The following is a 21,561-nucleotide window of genomic DNA, read 5'->3' on the forward strand; positions in this document are numbered from 1 at the left end:
TCTCTCTCTCTCTCTCTCTCTCTCTCTCTCTCCCTCTCTTCTCTCTCTCTCTCTCCCCCCCTTCTCTCTCTCCCTCCCTCTCTCCCTCTCTCTCCTTTCCTCTCCTCCCTGTCTCCCTCCTTTCTCTCCACTCCTCCATGGATTCCAACACGTGTTCTATTCCAGGTCACTGCTCTGTCACCGAGTCCCTCCAGCCCAGAGTTCTTTCTACTCTTTCCTTGTTCCCTAGAGACCCCTATCTCAGCAGAGCATAACTCTCCCTCTGTGGTATCTGTTATTCCCAGTGCACGTTATAGGATGCATACAATCCTCCCCCTATTCAGTTATTGGGAATTGAGACAGAATAAGATTGATAAAATAAGCGCCATATGTAATGCAAGTATAAGGGTAAGGTGTGAGCCAAGTTCATTAGTCATATTTCGGTCACCTGAGCATAAGTGTAAAGCTTTGAGTAATACCAAGTATCATTTTAAGTAATCACCGAGTAACTATCTGAGGACTTGAATTGACCTTCTATGTGAGCTGTCCATACCTCGCTGACGTGTCAGTAGACGGCAGCCTACAGAGTGAGTGGTTTCTCTGAGGACGCCCTTAGCTCACAATGGAACCAGGGTTCTTTATTTTATGTGGGAGTTAGCATGTGTATGGGGTACCCATGTGTGGATGCACCCATAATGGTGGGCGTACACAGAAGTGGAGGCCAGAGGAGGCTTTCTCCTCTGTCTGTCTCTGCAACATTCATCTCAGATAGACTCTCTCACGGTATGTGGAGATCACTGTTATTTTAGTGATGTTTCTGGCCAGTCAGACCCAGTGATCCTCCTGTGTCTGACAACCCAGCCTTCGAGTAACAGGAGTAGGTAGCCATGCTTGGCCTCTAAGTGGGTGCCAGTAATAGAAGTGTCGGCCCCCACGCTGTGCAGTAAGCACCCTTACCCACCGATGCATCTCTCCAGGCCTGCAGGTAGGATTCTGTAGAGGCTATCCATGTGCCTTTGGGTCTTGAGCATCTATAAATTCTTTGGCAGAGTATACTACCTGTCTGGAAGGAAGGATCATCACTATACCTCTTGCATCCAGGTCCCTGGCATTCCTCTATCAGGGATGTCTGCAGCAACCAGCTACACGGCCTCTGGCTGGAGGCACAGGAGGTGGGGGTGTCAGTTCCTTTCCTATATGAGTACAATGTTAATGGGGGTAGAAGGAGGCACAGAATCGAACCATCTTGTGAGGACCCAGCAACTGTGTCTTTCTTAATCACTCTCCACTTTAGTTTTTGTTTGTTTGTTTTTGTTTCCGTCATTGTTTTTGTTTTGAGACAAAGTTTCTCTGTACATCCCTAGCCCAGGCTGGCCTTGAACTCATGACCCTCTTCCCTCCACTTCCTTCAGCAAATCCTACCGGTGTGTGACACAAAGACCAGTTCCACCTTAGCTTTTAAGGCAGGGTTTCTCACTGAGCCCAGAGCTAAAGGGTTCAGTAGACTATCTGGCCAGTCAGTCCTTGGGTTCCTCCTGTTTCTGGGTCCCCAGTGGTGGGGTTACAGACAGGCACCACAAAATACAGTTTTCAGGTGGATGTTGAGGATCCAAACTCAGGCATCATTATACTAATGATCAAAAACTCAAACCCAGAACCCTGTGCCTGCTGGGTAAGCACTTTGTCGCTGAGCCATAGCCTAGCCCAACACTAGCCATATTGTTCTGCTGTGCCATTGTGACAGAGGATTGGAAGTGTGCTGGTGGGGGGGGGGGGGAGCTTAGATGGGAGAAGTTTTATGGAATGAGCTGACTGCTCTTCAATGTGGGTTCTGCCCCTAGGAATGGCTAAAGTTTACAAGCATCCTTATTTCAGAATCTGAAACCCTACAAAAATAACATCATTTGTTTTGAAAAGAGGTAAAATATCTAAATAAGGTTGTATGTGTTTAATCCTTTTGGAAGTGCCAGTCAATCCTATTTGTGTACTTGAATTTAATAGAACTAGTAACTTCATAAAATTTAGGAATTCTATTTGGCCCATATTATGGTTTCTTTAAGATAGTAACCTTCTATGAAATCATTTTGAATATAATAAATCATCCTCAATGATAATAACATAAGTCCTTTTGGGTATGTTGTTGATAAAAGTTTGGTAAACGAGGCTCTTTAAAGACAATAGTTAGAAATACATGTAGGCAGGTTTAACATGTCACAAGCAAAATAGTGTATGTGTGTTGGATGTGGATTGTGGTATATGGTATGCATGGGTGGTATGTGTGTGTGTGTATGTGGTGTGTATGCATGGGTGATGTCATGGTTTGTGCATGTGGGGGTGTGTATGGGAGGGTGTTGCATATGTGAGTTGTGTGTTTGCTTCGTTTGTTTAGTGAGCAATTTCTGGGATGAGGGTCCAGTCCCTGTTTCAAGCATTTGGCAGCTGTTTGAGGTCTCTGAGGAGGGGGATGAAGGATCAGCGAGTGCTTTGGTCAGCTCCAGAAGCTTGCTGCTTTCGCGTCTATCCCTTCAGAGGAGGTTCTAGATTGGCCTTCATGCAGGCTGTTGATCAGCCACAGATAAGATACAGTGTTCCAACTGATACCTTAGAATGCATCTCATAGTCTGCCTCAGGTCCAAATCTGGTGCAGTTTCTGTTCCCGGGCAAGAAAAACGCACTGTGAAAGTGAGAGTTTGTGGCAGCGAACACTTTGAATGGTGGATCCCTCCTGTGCAGGGCGTACTGCACTGCAGATGTGACATCCACACTGATGGCCTGACTCTGTTTTGCTGGTTTGGTACTTTGCCCCCCTTTTAATCCGGCTAAACTCTATCCGATCCAGGGAAGCTGTGAGTGGTGCAGAGGAAACATCACAGCCTTGAGCCACCTGGAACCCAGGGTCGCATCCCTGACTCATCACTCATTGCTTGGTTCCCTTGAGTAAGTTGTCATCTCATTGTTCATGTTTCTCTGTCGCCGTTGTCATAGTGTGTGTTGTAAAGATGCCGTGAAGACGAACTAAGGCTATGGTGCAGTACAAGAGGCTGTGTTTGGGGTTGCACAGAGCTGCCATGCTTTCCTGATACCATAGGCAGAATAGGGAGTGGGGAGGTCACATCCTAAACCACGAACATGAAGCAGAGACAGTGAATGGGAAGTGGGGTAAGCGTAGGAAATCTCAAAGCCAACCTCCAACTTAGAATTTCCTCCAAAAAGCCCAGTCACCCCTCTCCCCTAACTGGAGACCAAGTATTCAAATACCAGATGCCAAGGGGGACATTTTCTTTCAAGCCAGGACAGTCATTCAGTAAACCTCTCAGCCTGCGTGCTAATAAATAACACGGGAAAATAGAGGCTACCTCAGCCTTCAACTGAGGCTGCCAGGATTTTTAAGGCAGGCACCATCCCTGTGACAGAGCAGGACTGATTTAATATGTTTAAGAGAATTTTTTTGAAAAGGGAAAAGAACAAAAATGCAAAATTCAAAATAAAAGGAAAATTCCAGGGAGTACTCCCATCTTTCAGAGACACCCCTTAAAATGACAGCTCATGAAGAAAAATCAGGACCCCCAGTTAAATCCTCTGATTTCACCAGCAGTTTCTCGAGGGACTGAAGACTGCTGCACACCCCAGCAAAGTAGGCCACAAGCTCGGCAAATGAAGAGATGTTTTCCAAATAAGGAACCAGAAGTAAAACCTCCATGCACTACAGAAAAATCGCCATACCTGCTCTTCGCCCGGAGAGCAAAACAAATGAGTAGGGCAGAAGATGGAGTCTGGGGCCGTCCTGAAGGCTGATGCCACCGCCGTGGCAGGAGGCCAGCCACGCTGCTGTAAGCACAGATGGAAGAATGAAACACATTTTCATCCAAAAGAAAATACTCCTAGGTAACCCAGCGTCCATTGCCAGGGGAAAGACAGGAAGAGAGGGAATTATTCTCGCTAGTCCTGTGCATGCACATTTCTTAAGTTTTAGCTTCTTTGGTTTGTGTATGTATGTTGAGAGACCTCGGCTAAGATCTGTACATCCCGGGCACCCGTGAGCCTTTGTGTGCATGTGTGCACCGTCATGCGCTAGACTTAGGTGAGAGGTGCAATTGAAGCATCCCCGGAGTGCCCCTAGGAGCCTCGTTTGTGTGGTACCTTCGGAGGAAAGGATGCAGGCTCGCATTTTCCTCCTGTGTAAATATTTAGCTTGGCACCTAGCTTGGTGCTAACAACAATGTGTTAAATGCCTGCCAAATATAGAAGAGATAAATTGACTCGACACCCAGAGTTTAGTATTCTCTGTCTAATTGCTGTTTCTTCATATCCGAAGCGGAAGAGATCGTGTTTAGTATCTTGCTGGATCTCTTCTGTTTTCTTCTCTGGATTGTCTCAACTCTCTTCAGTTAGAGAGAAAGAGGACTGTAGTATGTGACAGGTGAACAGAGCCACGTTGCATGCCGGCTATGTTCAGGGTATCATAAGCGCTGGTCCCTCGGGGCAGTAAAGATAAGGACCGAGAGCAAATGCTGGGTGTCCTCTGATCGGGGTTGGGGTATTTCTGCTAGTAGCCTGCTGTGAAGATTACAGAGCACCAGGGCATCATGGAGCCTCAGTTTCCCGATTAGTAGCTTTGGCATCTGAAGGTTGTGAATTCTACCAAGTCACGTGATGGCAGATGTTGAGGACGGAGTTAACTCCCCCTCAACTGGCAGTACTTAACAACGCTTGTCGGCCCTAATGACCAGCACCCATTGCCGTCAGGGCCCATGACAGCGGCGATGATGCCATCCCCTAGGTAGCCAACGGTGGTGTGAGTGATAGATGGCTGGCACCAAACACCCCACAGCATGAATGGAATCGCGTCAAGATCGTTTTTCTACCTGATGTTTTGGGCTCTGAGACTTTCTGCAAATATATTCCTGCTTTTGGGAGAATTGTAACCAGCGCTCTGTGTTAAATGTTCCTGGAGACTAGTAATAGCATTGTTTCTTTCATATAGACAGGAAAAATAGCGAGTTTACTACCTAGACATTTATTCCAGGGCTCTCTCCATGATACCAGGAGTCACTATATAGGGTATTATTTTGTTTTAGCCACGCTGGCACACTGATCTACAGAGCAAATGCATAGATTTTGACTGTTTCCTTGTGTGCTTGCTGTCCGCTGAACACGCCGTGTACTTGATTTGGGAAAGGGCTGCATTTTCACAGTATGCCACTGTGGCAAAGCTGTGCCTCTTTGGATTGTACAGCACACCTCTTTTTATGTGTACAGCTAGCAGCCCCATGCCGTGGCTCTCTAATGACACCCCCAGCGATAGAAGGGGGAATTCACTCCATTAAGCAAATGTATTGGAGGCGCCATAACTTGTTGGAGGTGAGGATTCAATCCTTAACAGCAGCAGCAAACTCGAAAGCCCTTTCTCTTCTCATTCACTGCTGAACGTGTTTTCTTGTCATCAGAGAACAGGGAAACCTCCTCCCTGGGAGAAATACCTCAGTTAAGTTGGAAGTCTGAGGGTCTTTTTAATTGTCTAGGAGAGTCCAACAGCAGAGGGCGATGTGAATACAACATTTTAAGTACTTTTTATATGTATAGTTTATTTGAGGTATGTAAACAAATAAACCTGTTTTACGTTTGTTATAATACAGTTCTTTGTTTTACTTAGAAAAGCCGTTTGCCCTAATAATTGAAATCACACTCCTTGTATATCTTACTCTATTTCTATACTTTGGCAAGGAATTAAAAAGTTACGATTTCTGTTCAAGCAAATGGAATGTATTGAGTTTCTGTTGTATGCAGAGAATGACATTGAAGGTTAGAGGAGGCCAGTACAAGACTTGGCAAAGCCTTGCTGATGAAGTCATTATTGGTCACCGACTGTATACAAGGCACAGGGAAGCAGTTGGCAGAAACGAGACAGCGCCTGCCCTTAAGGAGCATACAGTCAACTGGAGAAATCTAAACCTTTTCCATTGGTAATTAAATATTATCTAATTTACCCAAATCTAATTTGCCCAAGTCATTTTTGAGACTTAGCTCAGAAAAGCAGTCTCCTTTTCTTGACTGCAAGCGGAAGTGGCCTTGTCCAACCATGCGACCATCCTGCAAAGCTATTCTCTGCTTCTACAGGAGGCAAGGAATGGGCCAACTTTGCCTTTGTGATGGCAGGGTCACGTTTTCAGCATGCTCAGGCTAGGCGGTGGTCCTGTCATCTGGGATTCGGCGCAAAATAGAAAAATTAAGGCAGGACTTAATAAACTTAATAAAAATTAAGTTTAAGCTGGACTGAGAACAGACTTCGTGTTCAGGTGTAAAACTCCTGAACTCCGTGTATGGTGGGAAATACAAGGTAGTTGTGTGAGAGAGCACAGGGGATGCCTAGGAGGAAGAAAAGAAATGGAGGAACATCCGCAAAAGCGCTGTTCAGATCATGGAGACGCTGCGAGTCAGAACCAACAGGACAGATGCAAATGTGCGTACTGAAGTGGGGGGGTTTCTTCTCATGACCCGAGGGGTCACATTCATTAATCACTCACTTGATAGACAGTGGAAGTTGAAGGCTGGTGCCTGCTCTGTGCTCGTCCATCTACTTAATAAGGAGACATGGAGCCTGTACACTCAGTCAGGTCCCAAGCTCTGTTCCGAACACCCAGAGATAAGGCTTCCGGGTTCACTGGAGAAGTAAAAATACACATAAGTAGATATGAAAATGAAAAACATCAGAGGGACGAGATGCCTCTTGGGAGGAGGTAACCTTTCTTGGTCTCCATACAAAGGAGAGATTCCGAGGGCCTGGGGGTACACACCGGGGTACATCTTGGGATGAGGCGTGTTGGGAGGGCACTCTGGAGGTGATGTTGGAACCGGAGCGATCTACCTGTGAACTGTGAGCAGACATAGATTTACCCAGACCCTAAAGGCTTCCCATTCTCTGCCAGGTCTCCTCTGCAGGGACGACACTGCCTGTGTATCTGGTGCTACTCTGTTTTGCTGGAGGACGACAGCTCAGCATTGTATCTGATGGTTATTTTCTTGTATGATTGAACAGACAGACTGTGTTTGTTCACAGAGGGTTAACATTTCAAGTTCTTTCCCGTGGGGCAGTAAAATTCAGAAGGGGTAAAGAATGCCCAAGTTGCGCATATGTCCAGCATCTATATAGTCTATTATTATACAGAACCCCATTTTGGTTAAGTGTGGCATTCTAACTTTGGAATGCCTTTAATGAAAGTTACCTTCACACAGGTATGCTACTGTCTGCCAACAATTTCTAGGCACAAGGAAAATGCTACCCATAAAAATTCAAACCCTTCAGGTCCCTGAAAAGTCTTTAGCTACTCTGTCTGTTGTACAGAAAGTGCTGTCTATCCCCAGCATCTAAAGGTAAGTTACTATTTCTTTCTTTTTTCTCTTTCTTTTCTTCTTCTTCTTCTTCTTTTTAAATGTTGAGCACGTTCCTTTACAGGGCTTAGAAATCTTTCTGGTCCAATTGAACAAGAAAGGCCTCCTCTTGTGCCTTTTTTTTTTCTCCAGGCTGATGAAGCCTTATAGAAATGTAAATGCCGCGTTAGAGGAGCTCTCTCTGGCAGGAAGCTCGTGTGGGGCTCTGCTCTCCTCCCCTGATCTCTTGTAAGAAAATTCCCTGATTCTGCTGCTGTGTGCATCGCGTGTGTAAGGGCATTTAATTAGCTACAAGTTACAACAAAGACATTTGAAAGGAGAATATATCCCTGGCACACACGCCTTTATTTTCATTTGGCGAGCAGCTAGGTGTTTAGCTCCCTTATCAAGAACTGCATGGGCTGCGGAGCTAAACTGGGAACATCTCCACACTGTTTGACAAATAGATTTTTTTGTAAACTGATTTAGCCTTTCCATTGTCTGCATTTCATTATATAGCAGACGTTCATGTCACAAAATCGGTATTCATTCAAAACAGAGAATCTAGAGATAGGGCTGCAGGCAGATAAAAAATATTGCACAGGTCAGGCCCATTAAGCACAGAATAATAGCAAGCCAGTGATCCTAGGGGCAGGTCTTCTGAAGAGAAGGGGCTACCACGGCCGAGGTCAGGAGGCAGCTGGGGACTTGACAGCAGGCTGTGGACATATTTACAGGACAGTTTACAGAGGGTGGTGGAAGCGGGACAGGGGGCCAAGAAGACATTCCCTAGGACACACTGGACAAGTGACAGGTTTATCTTTACATCTCCCCCTCCCCCCTCCCCGTTCCCATGGTGGGGGTGCACCAAAGAAGGTTTTTAGCAGTTGAGTTGTGTCTTGCTTGGTTCTGAAACACTGACTCAAAAGAGCTTGCAGATGGTCTGTGGTACCTATGGAAGGGCCCTAGTTGGGCAGTCTACTTGGAAGAGAGTGTTGCACAGCAAGCTTTTAGACTCCATCATGCCTGACACCACCTACCTACCCCAGAGTCTCTCGGGGAGCAGCCTGAGAATGTGTATTCCCCAGGTGAAGATGAAAGTTGAGTTTGAGAATCATGATACAAGGCTTATGGCAAAGGATCAGATTATTGGTGTGTGTGTGTTTGTGTGTGTGGTACTCGGATTGAATCTAAAACTTTGAGATGTATTCCTGAGGTCCAGCCCTGGACAGCCCCGCTCCCCTGCCAGCCTCCTATGGGAAGTTCAAAAAGTCACAGAAATGGTTATATGAAAGATTTATTTCAGTAAAATAATTTTTAAAAGTAAATAGTCAAAGCCGTGGTTCTTATGACAACTTATTGTTGCTCCTTGGGAATTCTTCCTTCTTGGAGGTCCTGCTTTTTGTACTTGCCTGTCAGTGTTGGGGTTACTTATGATGAATGGGATGTTGTCTCTCTTACAGGAAGCTTGTCTCTCAGGAGAGTCAGACAAGCCTGAGGGAGACAGTGGTAGCACTTAGTTATGGGATGGCAGGAGTGTTGAGGTCCCTGTCCTGCTGGAAGCCTTTGCTGACCCCACTAAGATGAATATTAGTTGTGAGTGGAAGTTGTGGGGGTTGGGCGGGAAGTGAAATGTTCGTGTGTGGACAGGAGTCTACCCTCCGTTTGGCTTTTTAAAATACAGCATTTGTGAGTGGTACACCACCCCCACTGCTGGTCTGATGTGTATTTCATGGTGTCTCAGTCAGTACTTTTCCATTCCTGGGTCTACTGGCTTCCCAGCTTCTGTCTGTTGTCTTCTGTCAGGTAAATAAACAGCTAACATTGTGACGTTATTCACACAAATGTGGAATATGAGCAAATGAATGGCAAGGCTGGGCATAGGGCTCGGTGGTAGGGTTTTCCCTAGAATGAGATCCCATGTTCCATACCCATTCTAATAGAAGGAAGGGAGGAAGGAGGGAAGGAGAGAGAGTATTGCATTTATATATTGGTTAAATTTCCTAAATGGATATTAAAATTTTTGCTTCCCAGGACAATGTCACTCACAAATGGTTTTTAGTTTACCTGACTCCTTCCGTGGTTCACCTCACCTGCTTCCTTCTCCTTTCAGCGTTGGCTGCAGCTTCCAGTTACCTGTGGGCTTCACCCTTAAAGCTCCCTTATGTAGACACTGTCACAACCATCCTTACTCAATGGGTTGAGAATACATACTAGGGTGGTCCAGTCTCTAGGTAATTCATCTAGGAAGTGAATCATCTCATTTGGGAATTTCTGTTGAACTTTGGAGTGTTGCCCGAGATTCACAAGCTAAGAGGAGACAGAACAAGAGAACCAACCAAGCCCTTGAAGTCCATTGACCTAGTAACTTAGCATCTCACGCATGTCCCTGACATTTTTGCAACTTTGAATAATTTTCATGAGCCATTTGTAAAGAATACGCTTTTTGTTACATGTGCATAGCTCACAGTAGGCTCCCCCCACACATGCATCTCCCAACAAATGCTTTCTGGAGCATTTGTCCTCAGGAAGTAAACAGGAAGGGGGTGTACCTTTTACAAAAAGATCTTATTAGTGTGTGTGTGTGTGTGTGTGTGTGTGTGTGTGTGTGTGCTCTTGAGTGTGTGAGGGTTCTCACAGAGGACAGAAGAGGACATTCAATCACCTGCAGCTGGTTCCGAACCACGTGTGAAGGGGGGGGGGTGGGTGCTAGGAATCGAACTCTGACCTTTCCTGACTGCTCCTAATCTCTGAGACAACTATCCTGTCCCACTTCCCTAATGCTAATAGTTGTAAGAAACAATAGAACCTGACACATGGGAATTTCCAGGAGCTATGAGTAAAAGCAGAGTACCCTCCCACCCCCAACCAATAGATGCCTTTCTTTCTTTTCACACAGGGGATCCCAATCAGGACCTTACACACAGGTGAAGCATTTTTTCCCACCGAGCAACATCTCCAACTCTGTTGTTTGTTTTTTTTTTTTGCTTGGTTTAGTCTGGTAACACCTGGGCTTGAACCCAGGCACTCAAATATGCTAAGCAAAAGCTGAACTCTGCCCCAAGACCCAAACTGGCTACAAACAGAAAGTATCTCGAGAACATTGCAAACTCCTGATCCAAAGATTAGAAATTGTCTAGATTGGGTATTGGGGCTCACTGATACACAGAACATCTTCAACCTCCTTAGCCACAGGTGAGGTTGGAGTCATCCGCATTTTAAAAAACAAAGAGACCAAGCCATAGATTAGTCAAATCTCTTAGCTCACAAGTCCCTCAGCTTGTGAAAGGCCGAAGTCAGGGACAAAAATAAGAGCAACCTTCTGTCTCCAACGTTTCTAGTTACCTATTTACCTTTTACACATTGAAGCTTTTTATTTTACTTCTAATTATGGAGAAGACTAAACTGAATTAACTAATGGGCAAATTAAAAGAAGTAAGTGCACAACTTTCTAGAAGCTCAAGAATCAAATTTAAAAATATACTTGTATTTTGCATGTGTGTGTGCACGCACACGTGTACATATAGCCCAAATACACATTTGCCCAAATAAGCAGCTTATTTGGCAGATTACTGTGTTAGTTACAACACACATAATTAAAAGCTCAGTAGTTTACTGCACAGAAAACAGGGACCTAAGTACAAGGTACTCCAAACCAGTTAGGCTACCTAGTGTAATGTGTTATGAGATGGGGGGAGAGTAGATGATGGGTACTGTGTGGTGGTGGCCCTTGAGGAACATGGAGTATCTTCTCTCTGTATATAGACTGCCTAGGTACATGTTGTTGCTAACTGAATGGGGGGGGGGGCAGGCTCATGGGGGAAGGTTCACTCTTGTGATCCTACAGGATTTATTCATAAAAGATAACCATTCCCAGAATAGAGGCCCATGAGTTAAGATTGTTAAACTGAGTGTTTAGGACTATTCTCTGCACATCTAAAAGTGTTGCTGGGGATTAGATGGTGGAGAAGACTTTACTGCTCAGTAGTTGGAAATGAGGCCACTGGTGGGATGGACTTGGGCAGTACTGGCAAGTTGTATCCACAGAAGGAGTACATTAAAGTTTGCCTTGTCTCATTTGATCGTCTTTGCGAACCGAGAAAACAAAATGCGCTTCCTTGCAGGATCTTTGTAGAAGTGTTATATCCAGGCCCCAGAGAAGTATCATTTCCAGCACTTTGCAGTAGAAATCCCCTTCCCCTGTGTCCTGGAAAGCCTAGAGCTGCCAACCAGGGTGATTCTGAAGAAAGCCTGCTTGCAACAGTGTTGCGCTCCGTAAATTCCTCAGAGTTCCTTTTGCTATACTGGAGATCTCTGGGGAAATTCCAGGTCACTGTGCTCATCTAAAACTCCTTTTAAATAAAAAAAAAAAAAATTGAAGAGGGGGAGTATTGCTAGTTTTGTTGTTTTTGTTTGTTTGTTTGTTTTACATTACTTGTTGACTTTTTTGACATTTTCTCTATTTTAGCTTTGTTTTTTTGTTTGTTTTTGCAGTACTGAGGGTTGAAACCAAAGTCTAGTGAATTCTAGGCAAAGCCCTCTTCCACCAAGCAGTATCCCCAGCTCTGCTTCTTGTGTTTTCATAAAAAATCATTTTATTCCTCCTCAGACCTCTTGGTCCCAGAGAGGAGACATTTAACACTTGTCATCTGGGAGCAGCAGGGACAGCCATGAGGCCTCTATGGTTCCAAGTGAAGTCCCCAAGAGAGAAGAGAAAAGCAGACTTAGGGGCTTTCTTTGTGTTCTGAGTTCTTGCTGGTGCCTCAGGCATTTACCTGAGAAACTGCACAGCGTGCTGAAAAGTTCGCGTCTGTCAGGAAGGAATGACACTGAGCTCAGAGAAGGGTGGTCAGTGCCGCCTGTGTGGTTTCCTGAAGCCCAGCTTGCTGCGGGTGGACAGTTAGCTACAGGAACCCAGTGCCTGCTTCTCTGTGTTTCTTGAGAGGCCTGTTAAGGGGTCTTTTAAGATGTGTAAGAAACAGCTTGGGCTCCAAAGTACTAACAATGCAAAGTTCGAAAATGAATCCATAAATCGGGTTGCGACTTTGCGGTGGCACAGCTGGATGTGTTTGAACAGTCAAAGTTCCAGGACTTCAATTTTGTCATCTGTATAACGAAGATGGCGACGGTGATGACGGTAACAATAGAATAATGGGATTCCCACAGGTCATACAAGATGACTGCAAGGAGAAAAAAGGAGCCCACATGGGAAAGAGGCTACCCGATAATTATCATTCCAAATTGTCAACAGCTAAGCCGTTCCAGGGTTCAAAGTCAGGCGCTCAGGCTCGACGGCAGGCGCTTTTCCATGCTGAGCCATCTCGCCGGCCCTTTGCTGTGTCCCACTACTTTGCTTAGAGTTCTAATTTATCAAAGGGCGAATTAAGTTTCTTTTCTCTCTAATGAAAATTGGCTTTGATTTATTTAGCTTCCTAATTCAAGTGGTAACGAAACTCTGGAAGAAGAAGGGGGGAAAATAGGTTCTTTAATTGTGTCATTCCGATATGCATGCTCTATTGCCTGGACCTCAGGATGAGAAAGGTTTGGGGTTTGTGGGACACAATGAGAGGAGCGGCTGCCATCATCAGGGCATAGCCGGCCTCCCACTGCGACACCACCTAAGCTGCTTTACCCACTGGAGGAATTCTTTGTCTTACTTATTTTTAAATTTGCTTGTGGGTACATGAATACCGTGGCACACCTGGAGAGGCCAGGGGCCAACATGTGGGGGCTGGTTCCCCCATTTTAACATGTGGACCCTGGGGATCCAACTCGGGTGGGTGGCCATGCTTTGTGGCAAGGCCCTTCACCAGAAGAGACATAGTAGTAGCCCTGAGTCTCTCACGAATATAATGTGTTCTTAGGGCCCCAGGCTGGGTATGAACAAATAACACAGCAGAATTTAGGGCTGGGGAGTCAGCTCATTTGCTAAACTACTTATAGTTATAAACATGAGGACCTAGATTTGATCCCCCAATCCCGCATGAGAGAGCCAGACATGGTGGCATGTGTATGTAACTCCAAAGCAGGCAGATGTAGCCAGGTGCATCCCTGCGGCTCAATGGCGAGCCAGCCTACCTGCAAGTTCCCCAGAAACCTGAAGGACACATGAGGTTGTTCTCTGGCATCTGTAAAAGTGAGCACACACGTGCATGGGCACCCCCACACCCCCCACATGCATGTACACACACCTACACTCCCCACACGTACATGTGCACCCCCCCACTTGCATGTGTACCCCCACACTCCCCACATGCATGTGCACCTACCTACACCCCCCATACATGCATGTGCACCCACCACACCCCCCCACGTGCATGTGCACCCACAACACCCACACACACGTGCATGTGCACCCCCCACACATATGCATGTGCACCCACATACCCCCATGTGCATGTGCACACATCTACACACACCCCAGACACACGTGCATGAACACAACCATACAGGACTTGCCTGAAGGATTGTATGAAAGGAGTCAAGAGAGCTGGAGAGAAGCGCAAGGTGAGACCTTTGCCCTCTCTGCTGATTAGTCTCTCCCCTGCCTTCTCTCTGGACTCTGTCCGTGTCCTACCCGTGTCCACTGTGGCTCCAGCCTAACACCTCAGAGAAGCAGCTGTGTGGTCATTCTTCATGGGATCATTGTTTTGTACATTTCACCAGGAAAACACTGATGGGGTGAAATTTAAGAAATAATTTCTCAACGTAGAAATTGCATAAGACACTCAAGAGCCACTCTGAAGGTTTTGGCGGGATATGATTTTGTCACAGCACATATCCGAACTCATCTTTTAGAGAGCATTCTTGTCCTGGTCCGGGCTAGTTAGTGTTCTTCCGTGGCAGCTGTTGGGGTTGTAGCAATGGCTACCAACGGAGACACTTTGTTTAACTGCTTTTCATTACCCCAAGCTGAGTCAATATGAGTATTTGGAAAACAGAAAAAATAAAAAGACATAGAAAGCACCCCCCCCCCCCGTAGCTCCTCCCTAGGTATGCAGTAACCCATCCCCAGATGGCGGCTGAAGCACAGTCCTGGATCCTTTCTTCTCTACAGTCTTTTTATCCCAACCTGCCTTCTCTTCTCCACCTATCTTCTTAAAGAAGAATGACTTTAGTTTTCAGATTTCCTTATATCACAGCACTCACTGAGGCCCCCTTAAACTAGATCACAATCAACAGGAGAGGAGCAGTTATTATGAGTTCGTTCATTCATTCATTCATTCATTCATTCATTCATTCCTTGTTTTGTTCACTCGGAATGCCTTCTTCATGTTTCTGAAGCATGGCAAGACTATTTACCAAGTTCCACTACTGGCCCTGGAGATGCCATCAGACTCAGCCTAGTTCCACACTTGCAACTAAACTCCAAAGGAAATGACCACCCCCAATCTACTTACGTTAGCTGGGGGAAAGAGAGTTCATTTACAACAAACAATGCACTGCTTCCCTCTTAAAAAAAAAAAAAAGTGACATGAAGGGGTGGAGAAACGGCTTAATAGCATAGAGTGCATGCTGGTCTGGCAGAGGGCTGGGAGGTTCAGTTCCTGTAATCCATTAGGCTGCTCCCAGATGGCCAGTAACTTCAGCTGCAGGGCAGCTGATGCTCTCTGCTGGCCTCTGCGGGCACTGCTCTTCTGTGCACAAACCCAACTTCAGCACACACACACACACACACACACACGCACGCACGCACGCACGCACGCACGCACGCACGTGCGCGCACGCACTTAAAAATAAAGATAAATCTTAAAAAGTAAAAAAAAAAAAAAAGATGTGATTTTTTTTAGAGATCCTACTATGTTTTGGGGACAAAGCATACATGTGGTATTTATCTTTGGGGTTTGAATGTATCCTCGCTCTTTGAAAGAACTTTGTCCTCTGAACACTCAGATGGTAGTGTGCCCTAATTCTGTGCACTGATCTATTGTTAGCAATTGTGAGATTAACACTAGTAGCTTGTCCTTAACCAAGACCAGGAAAGGGGAGAGAGATGGAGTTTCTGCCCCATCATCTAGGTGTACAACTTACGTTAAGGCTCTTAGCTTTCTGGAACAAAAGGGTTACCTATAGAACAAAAGGGTTAAACTCTCTTCTTGTCTGTAATCCCCCATTGTCCATGCTCACTGCTCTGCCGTGATGGGAGCCATTCACCATAGGAGAATAAAGTTTTATAAAGAAACAGCAGACCTGTGTGAATTAGTCTTGCCCGGGACGATCACTGTTGGCTGCCAGCACTGCTTCAGTAGAAAGATGTGAAAAAGGGTGATCTATCTCTCTCTCTCTCTCTCTCTCTCTCTCTCTCTCTCTCTCTCTCTCTCTCTCTCTCACACACACACACACACACACACACTTTCTTTGGGGAAACATTGTGCAACCCAATCATTTGGAGAGCCAGCTGAGTCCACTAACTCTCCCGGCACAGTCTTCCTCCCAGACAAGATGACCACTCCGAGGACCATGGCTTTCCTTGCTCCTGTCTGCATTGCATCCACACGGTGTGCACATAGCAGAAGAGCAGACAGTTCACAGACTCTTCAGGCAAAGGTTCTTTGCATTTCACTAAAGGAGACGCTTTTCTTTTCTCCTTTTTAAAATCACACCATCTTCTCGATGTTGTTGTAACACACCCTGACAAAGACAGCCTAGGGGAGAAAGGGTTTATTCTGGCCCACACACCAAGGATACAGCCCATCATGGTGGGGGAGTCAAGGCAGTGGGAACTGGAAGCAGCTACTCTGTCACGACCACAGCAGGGAAGACAAGAGGGATGAATACACACTGCTGTCCAGTCCGTTCTCCATTTCTACATCCGGGATCCCAGCCAGGGAACGGGGCTCCCCAGAGTGGACAGTCCTCCAATCTCCACTAAGGCAATCAAGATGATGTCCCAAAGTCCTGCCCAGTGGCTTGTCTCCCAGGTGATTCTAGATTCAAGTTGACAATTAACACCGTCACACCTGTCCTTCATTGGCTTCTGTTTGTAAGACCTCGAATGACTCAAAGACAGAGTCCAACTGACTTACCGTACCATTGTCTTTACCCGTTCTTCCAATAAGATTTCAAAATAATGCCAATATTGATAGATAGCTGACCTTGTGGAGTGAATAATATTTATTATCAAAACTCCAATACTCTTAATAATATAGAGAGTGATGAATATTCATAAGGCTAGGACCCGATAAGAATGACCTTAGCCCAGTCGTCATATGCCTTCTACCCTATAACCAGGGCCAGACACTGTGTTCAATTAGTTTAACAGATTGAATCGTTATAAAAAAAAATCTGCAAGATTGTTTTCTCAATGCCCGTTTGATACAGAAAGAAACCAGAAGTTGGCTGGATGAAGTGACCTGAGCTCATTCCATTCCAAAGCCTCTCTCTCTAGGGTATTGGACTCTGAACCCTTGACCTGGCTCCGAACAGGCCAAGGCACCTTCCTCAAAAGTCTTTTATTTGAAAGTCTCTTGGCTTCGGCAAGTTTGACAGACACACTCCCAATTAATCAGGGCTGGGTGGAGAGAAGCAGATTTTTATCAAGTATATTCGTTTTTGAAACGGACCCTTAGAAGTTTGTCGGGTTCCAACATTAACAAACAAGTTTAATGAGCTCTTTCAGGCTGTTTATGTGGGTATCTGATGGCACGATCGATCTCACCTCTCTTTTCTGTTTCTTAAACTAGTTCTTTGAAAATCTGGACAAAAAGGGTTAATGGAAACTCTCAGAGCAGAAACCTTTCAAATTCTATTGATAATCATCAAGGGAAAATGAGCTTTTTTGAAAAAAAAAATGTTTCATGGATACACACACACACACACACACACACACACACACACACACACACTTAGCCTCAAATGTACTTTATGTTTAATGGGGTGGCTAAGGTAGATAATTTGATCATTTTGCTGGCATCAAACCGTGTATTGCTTATTCAGAAGTCTGCCCTATTTGTTCCACCCCCTCCTCCACTGCCCCCCCCCCCCCCCCGCCTTTCTCTCGGAATGAAACCACCCTCTATTTTGGACAACACTATCACACACATCATTGAGTCAACAATTTATAGCTTTTAAAAATAGGGATTTTTGTCCCCTCTTAGGTTTATTGTTTATCATAATCATCTTTCAAGTGAAAAGGCTAATTTACCCTTTCTATAGGAATATTTTAAGCTTGATTATCATAATATTACAGCCGCCTGAAAAGGTCTAAAAACGGGACATTGACCTTGAGTGTTGTCTGCATTTAGCTCATGGTGCTTAACATTCAGGAAAGAATGGAGCTGCAGCTCATTTGTTAATGTATAATTTCACAATGTTAACTATGTCTCCATCAGTGCATGCCATGCAGCTTGCAAAAGGCGTGCAGGATGCCCTAACATGCGTCTGATATTCTATCGGAGTGAAAGCCTTGGAAATACGATGTAACTGAAGTCAGTTTTCCCACTGGGCTGGCTGTAGTTTATAATTTAATTTTTACTGACACTTCCCTGTGTATATTATTAGCCTGACAAAATGCAAGCAAAATAATCCTGAATTAATTAAACAGAAACCAAATTGCCTCTAGTAGTTTCTCTGGCTCTCCTTGGTCTTTTTTTCCTCCTCTTCCTCTTTCACAAAAAAGCACTGGGAAAAGAGTTTGGTGCAGTCTGAAAGTGAGACAATGGCCCCTTGGAGAATATAAATTCCATAATTTGGGAATGGGTTAGATTTATGGGACAAGAGGTTCATCAGAAGGCGAGGCTTTTTTTTTTTATTAGTGCTTCTGTGGATGCGACCACTTTCAGCAGAAATGATTGCTTCTTGCCAATGGAGACAATAATTTAAATATCAAAGCCTGCGCCCTGGAAATGAAAGGCAGCAGGATATGTGGTAGGATGAATTCATAGAGGCTGGGTGGTAAGAGGCAGTATGCATCCGGACTTGGATGGACGTCTGTGTCCTCAGTGGGAAAGGTGCGAGCTCCTGCAGGCTCCTGTACAATAGATGATTCTGCAAATGACAGAACAGGGCGCAGATAGATGAGGGCCTGCACAGGCCACAGGGCTTCTGAGGAACGTGGAGGGGGCCTGACATCTGGACTTCCAAGCTTGTTACTTAAGATTCTGTTCTGAAGGATGTTTGTTCCTGGGATCCTTTGGGACTGCGAGACAGTAGTTTCTAATAGTCTTGGCTAGATTTTTTTGTGCTATGATTCATTGCACCATATATGATATGTCTAAGACAGGAGAGAAAGTGGTTCGAAAGCCTAAACCACTTTTCAAGTGTTTAAGGACTTGAGGGGACAATCTGGAACGGTAGACAGATTACAAGGCAAACTGGAAATGCCAAATATATTAGGCCATTGGCTTTCAAATTTGTAACAAATGACAGAAGTGGAGTGTCAAATAAGAGCCATCACACATGCCAAAGATGATTTTTATCAGGTCAGGAGCTTCACCCTGATGATTTCATGGAGGAAACTGGAAACTAAAATCAGCAGAAATCTAAGAGTGACAGGAGACTGCTGGATTCCTTCTCACGTTTGCTCAACCTGAGAACGCAGTGTAAGCGTCTTCTAGAACATTGTTCGGTGGGAATGCAGTCAACGTCCTGCCACATGCAGTTCACAGGACTCTATCTTTTGTTTCTGCTTGTTGCTGTTTTTATTCAAATAGAAATGGAATCCACCCTCTGCTTGGTGCCTCTGCGTGTGTTGAAGAAGTTTAGCTATTTGTGATTGCATTGGCTAATGAAGAAGAGATTGGGATCCTGCATAGAACGTAGGCCCGATGCATGAGACACTGATAGCAACTCATTCAATTTTTCCTGATTTGGGTGGACTCTTTGTGGTAAGATTGTAAAGTATATACACAGATCAGCACATGTTTATCTAGGATTTTGTCCCCACCACCCTCCTCCTGGTGTTTTCTTGTACTTTCTCTGAGATTCTTGGATGCTTAATTCAGTTTTGCAGGTGGCATCTTTGTTACTAAAGATTTTCTGTTCCTGCCTCTTCCAAGGAGAGGGAGTTCTGGGGCTGGGGAAAGCCTCTCATGGCGCTTTGTTCTGTGTGTTTGTATGGTTTCCTGCATGTTCAGTGCAAATGGGTTATTTTAAATTAGCTGCATGGCATTCTAGGTTGCAAATAGCATCTTAGGGTCTTGGTCCGGGTCTATGCAGTGGTACTCAAGGAGCGCACATTCATGGGTCGCTCAGTGTGCAGTGGAGTCTGGTAAGATCAGAAAATAATACTGTACACATTTGCACATGTCTCTCTGTGGCACAGGGAGAAGACTGATGTGGGCACATGTCTAGGTATGTTTTCAAAATATACAGCAGAGAAGTCATGACAGCATATAGGTTCCCCAAATAAGAAAATTTGGGGAAATCAAGGATGGTGTCTAGGCCATGTGGGTGACTTTAAGACCCAATCGGCATAAAACTGTCCGCAAACCTTGTTTTTAAAGGACCCTTTCGAAGGACACAATTGGGTTTTGTCACAGCAGGGTACTGCAATGAGACCAGATACATACATACGGGGGAGGACACTGCCCACATGCAAAACCGGATTCACTCTTTGGACATGGTAAGATGTGCCAAGCATACAGAATAAATTTTAAATTAGAAAAATATTTTAGTACAAAAATATAAAACTTTTGCTGAAATGTGTGCACATATATTTAATAGGTATATAAATCTATTAATTTCTTTGAACATTTTAGTTTAGTAAAAAAATCAGGGTAGTGAGAGGAAAAGACGCTTTTCTTTGAAAAAGCAGTCTGTTTGTATTTTTCTGGTTGCACTTTGGAAAAAAAATCGCATTTCTTGAGGAATGCCTTTTTATATATTTCTTTAGTTGTAAACTGATTCCATGTCTCATTTTCGACTGAGTAGGCAAGGCTTTTTTATTTTACTTTTTTTTTTCCAACTGGGTGACTGTAGAATGCTTGAATTTTCTTCTCCATCTCAGAGCGCTTTTAATTCACTGCTCACAACCAAATTTACATCTTAATTGCAGAGTTCACATTTAACAATATAGACAGCATAATGCTACTGGTAATTAAGCTTTTACTACCTGTTTTTATACAGTATTCTTAAGCACAGTCTTTTTCTTTCTTTCTTTTTTTTCCCTGTGTGAGTTCTGGTTCTACAAACTTGTGTACACACAAAGTGCACATAGAAGGAATCGGATGCCTATCTTGAATATAGCTAAATACATGGGTGGGGGTGGTGACAAGATCGTGCCTGTCATTTTTATATTCTGAATTTTAATGTGGATGTTCTATTTTAGTGTTTTGTTTCTTAAGGACCTAGAAAATCTGAGCGAGTTGAGGAAGTTGAGTTCTGATGTGGTGAATTGAACACACACTGCATATCTGCACTGTTTTATTTTGATCTCAGAGATTATACTATTTCTATCCTGTAAGACTTCAGACGCAGGAGGTTGGTAAGCAAGAGAGCTGAATTCCATCAAAACCCTGGGTCTTTCACTCCGCAGAAGGTAGCAGATAACTCTCTGCCATAAATAGCTGGTATCTGTTTCAAACGTACATTTGGTAGCATAAAAAAAATCCTATAGTTTAAAATAGAACTCGAAGATACTCTCTATTATCTGAGAATTAAAAACAGCTTATACACTATTGTAAGAGGAAAAGCATTGTTTGTTTTTTTTTTTTTTACATTATTTTTGCGCTTTTGACTGAGTCCTCATGATTTCTGTATAGCATTATGTGTCTTAGACTGCTTCCCGTAGGCCAGGCTGTGTGGTGATTCGCAAAAATATTTCTGAGTTGATTATTTAAAGCAAGCCAGGTGTGTTGTGAATAGAAGCCCATAATCTGTGCTTTACCTCAATGCTACATGTTCTGGATAAAATCATGTATGTATGAGCATGTGTCCTAGTTAGGAAGTCTCTATTGAAAGGGGTACTTGCTTCAGGAGAGTTTCAGTACATAGCTGCAGCTCTTCCCACAAAAGCCATATGTCGATTTGGTCAAAATACAATGATTATTTATTTAAGGTGTTGATGTCTCACCCCCACCCCCAGCCCTTAGTCTTCCTACACAAACCTAGAGAGGGAAGCAGGCCACACAACCCTATTTTATTTACCTTTGCTTTGAAAGGCCTTGTGTGCCTAGGAGGGGGAAGAGAGAGGGAGGGAGGGAGGGAGGAGGGAGGGAAGAGAAGAGAAGAGAAGAGAAGAGAAGAGAAGAGAAGAGAAGAGAGAGGGAGAGGGGG

General features: G+C 44.5%; 1 protein-coding gene across 7 annotated transcripts in view; it reads left to right on the forward strand.

Annotated features, from left to right (window-relative positions):
- The window catches only part of Esrrg (estrogen related receptor gamma), a 613,611-nt gene that overhangs the window by 374,771 nt on the left and 217,279 nt on the right, over positions 1-21,561 (forward strand). The window lies entirely within an intron of this gene.

The sequence above is a fragment of the Microtus ochrogaster genome, chromosome 6 (genome assembly GCF_000317375.1).
Source record: "Microtus ochrogaster isolate Prairie Vole_2 chromosome 6, MicOch1.0, whole genome shotgun sequence".
Lineage (NCBI taxonomy): Eukaryota > Metazoa > Chordata > Mammalia > Rodentia > Cricetidae > Microtus > Microtus ochrogaster.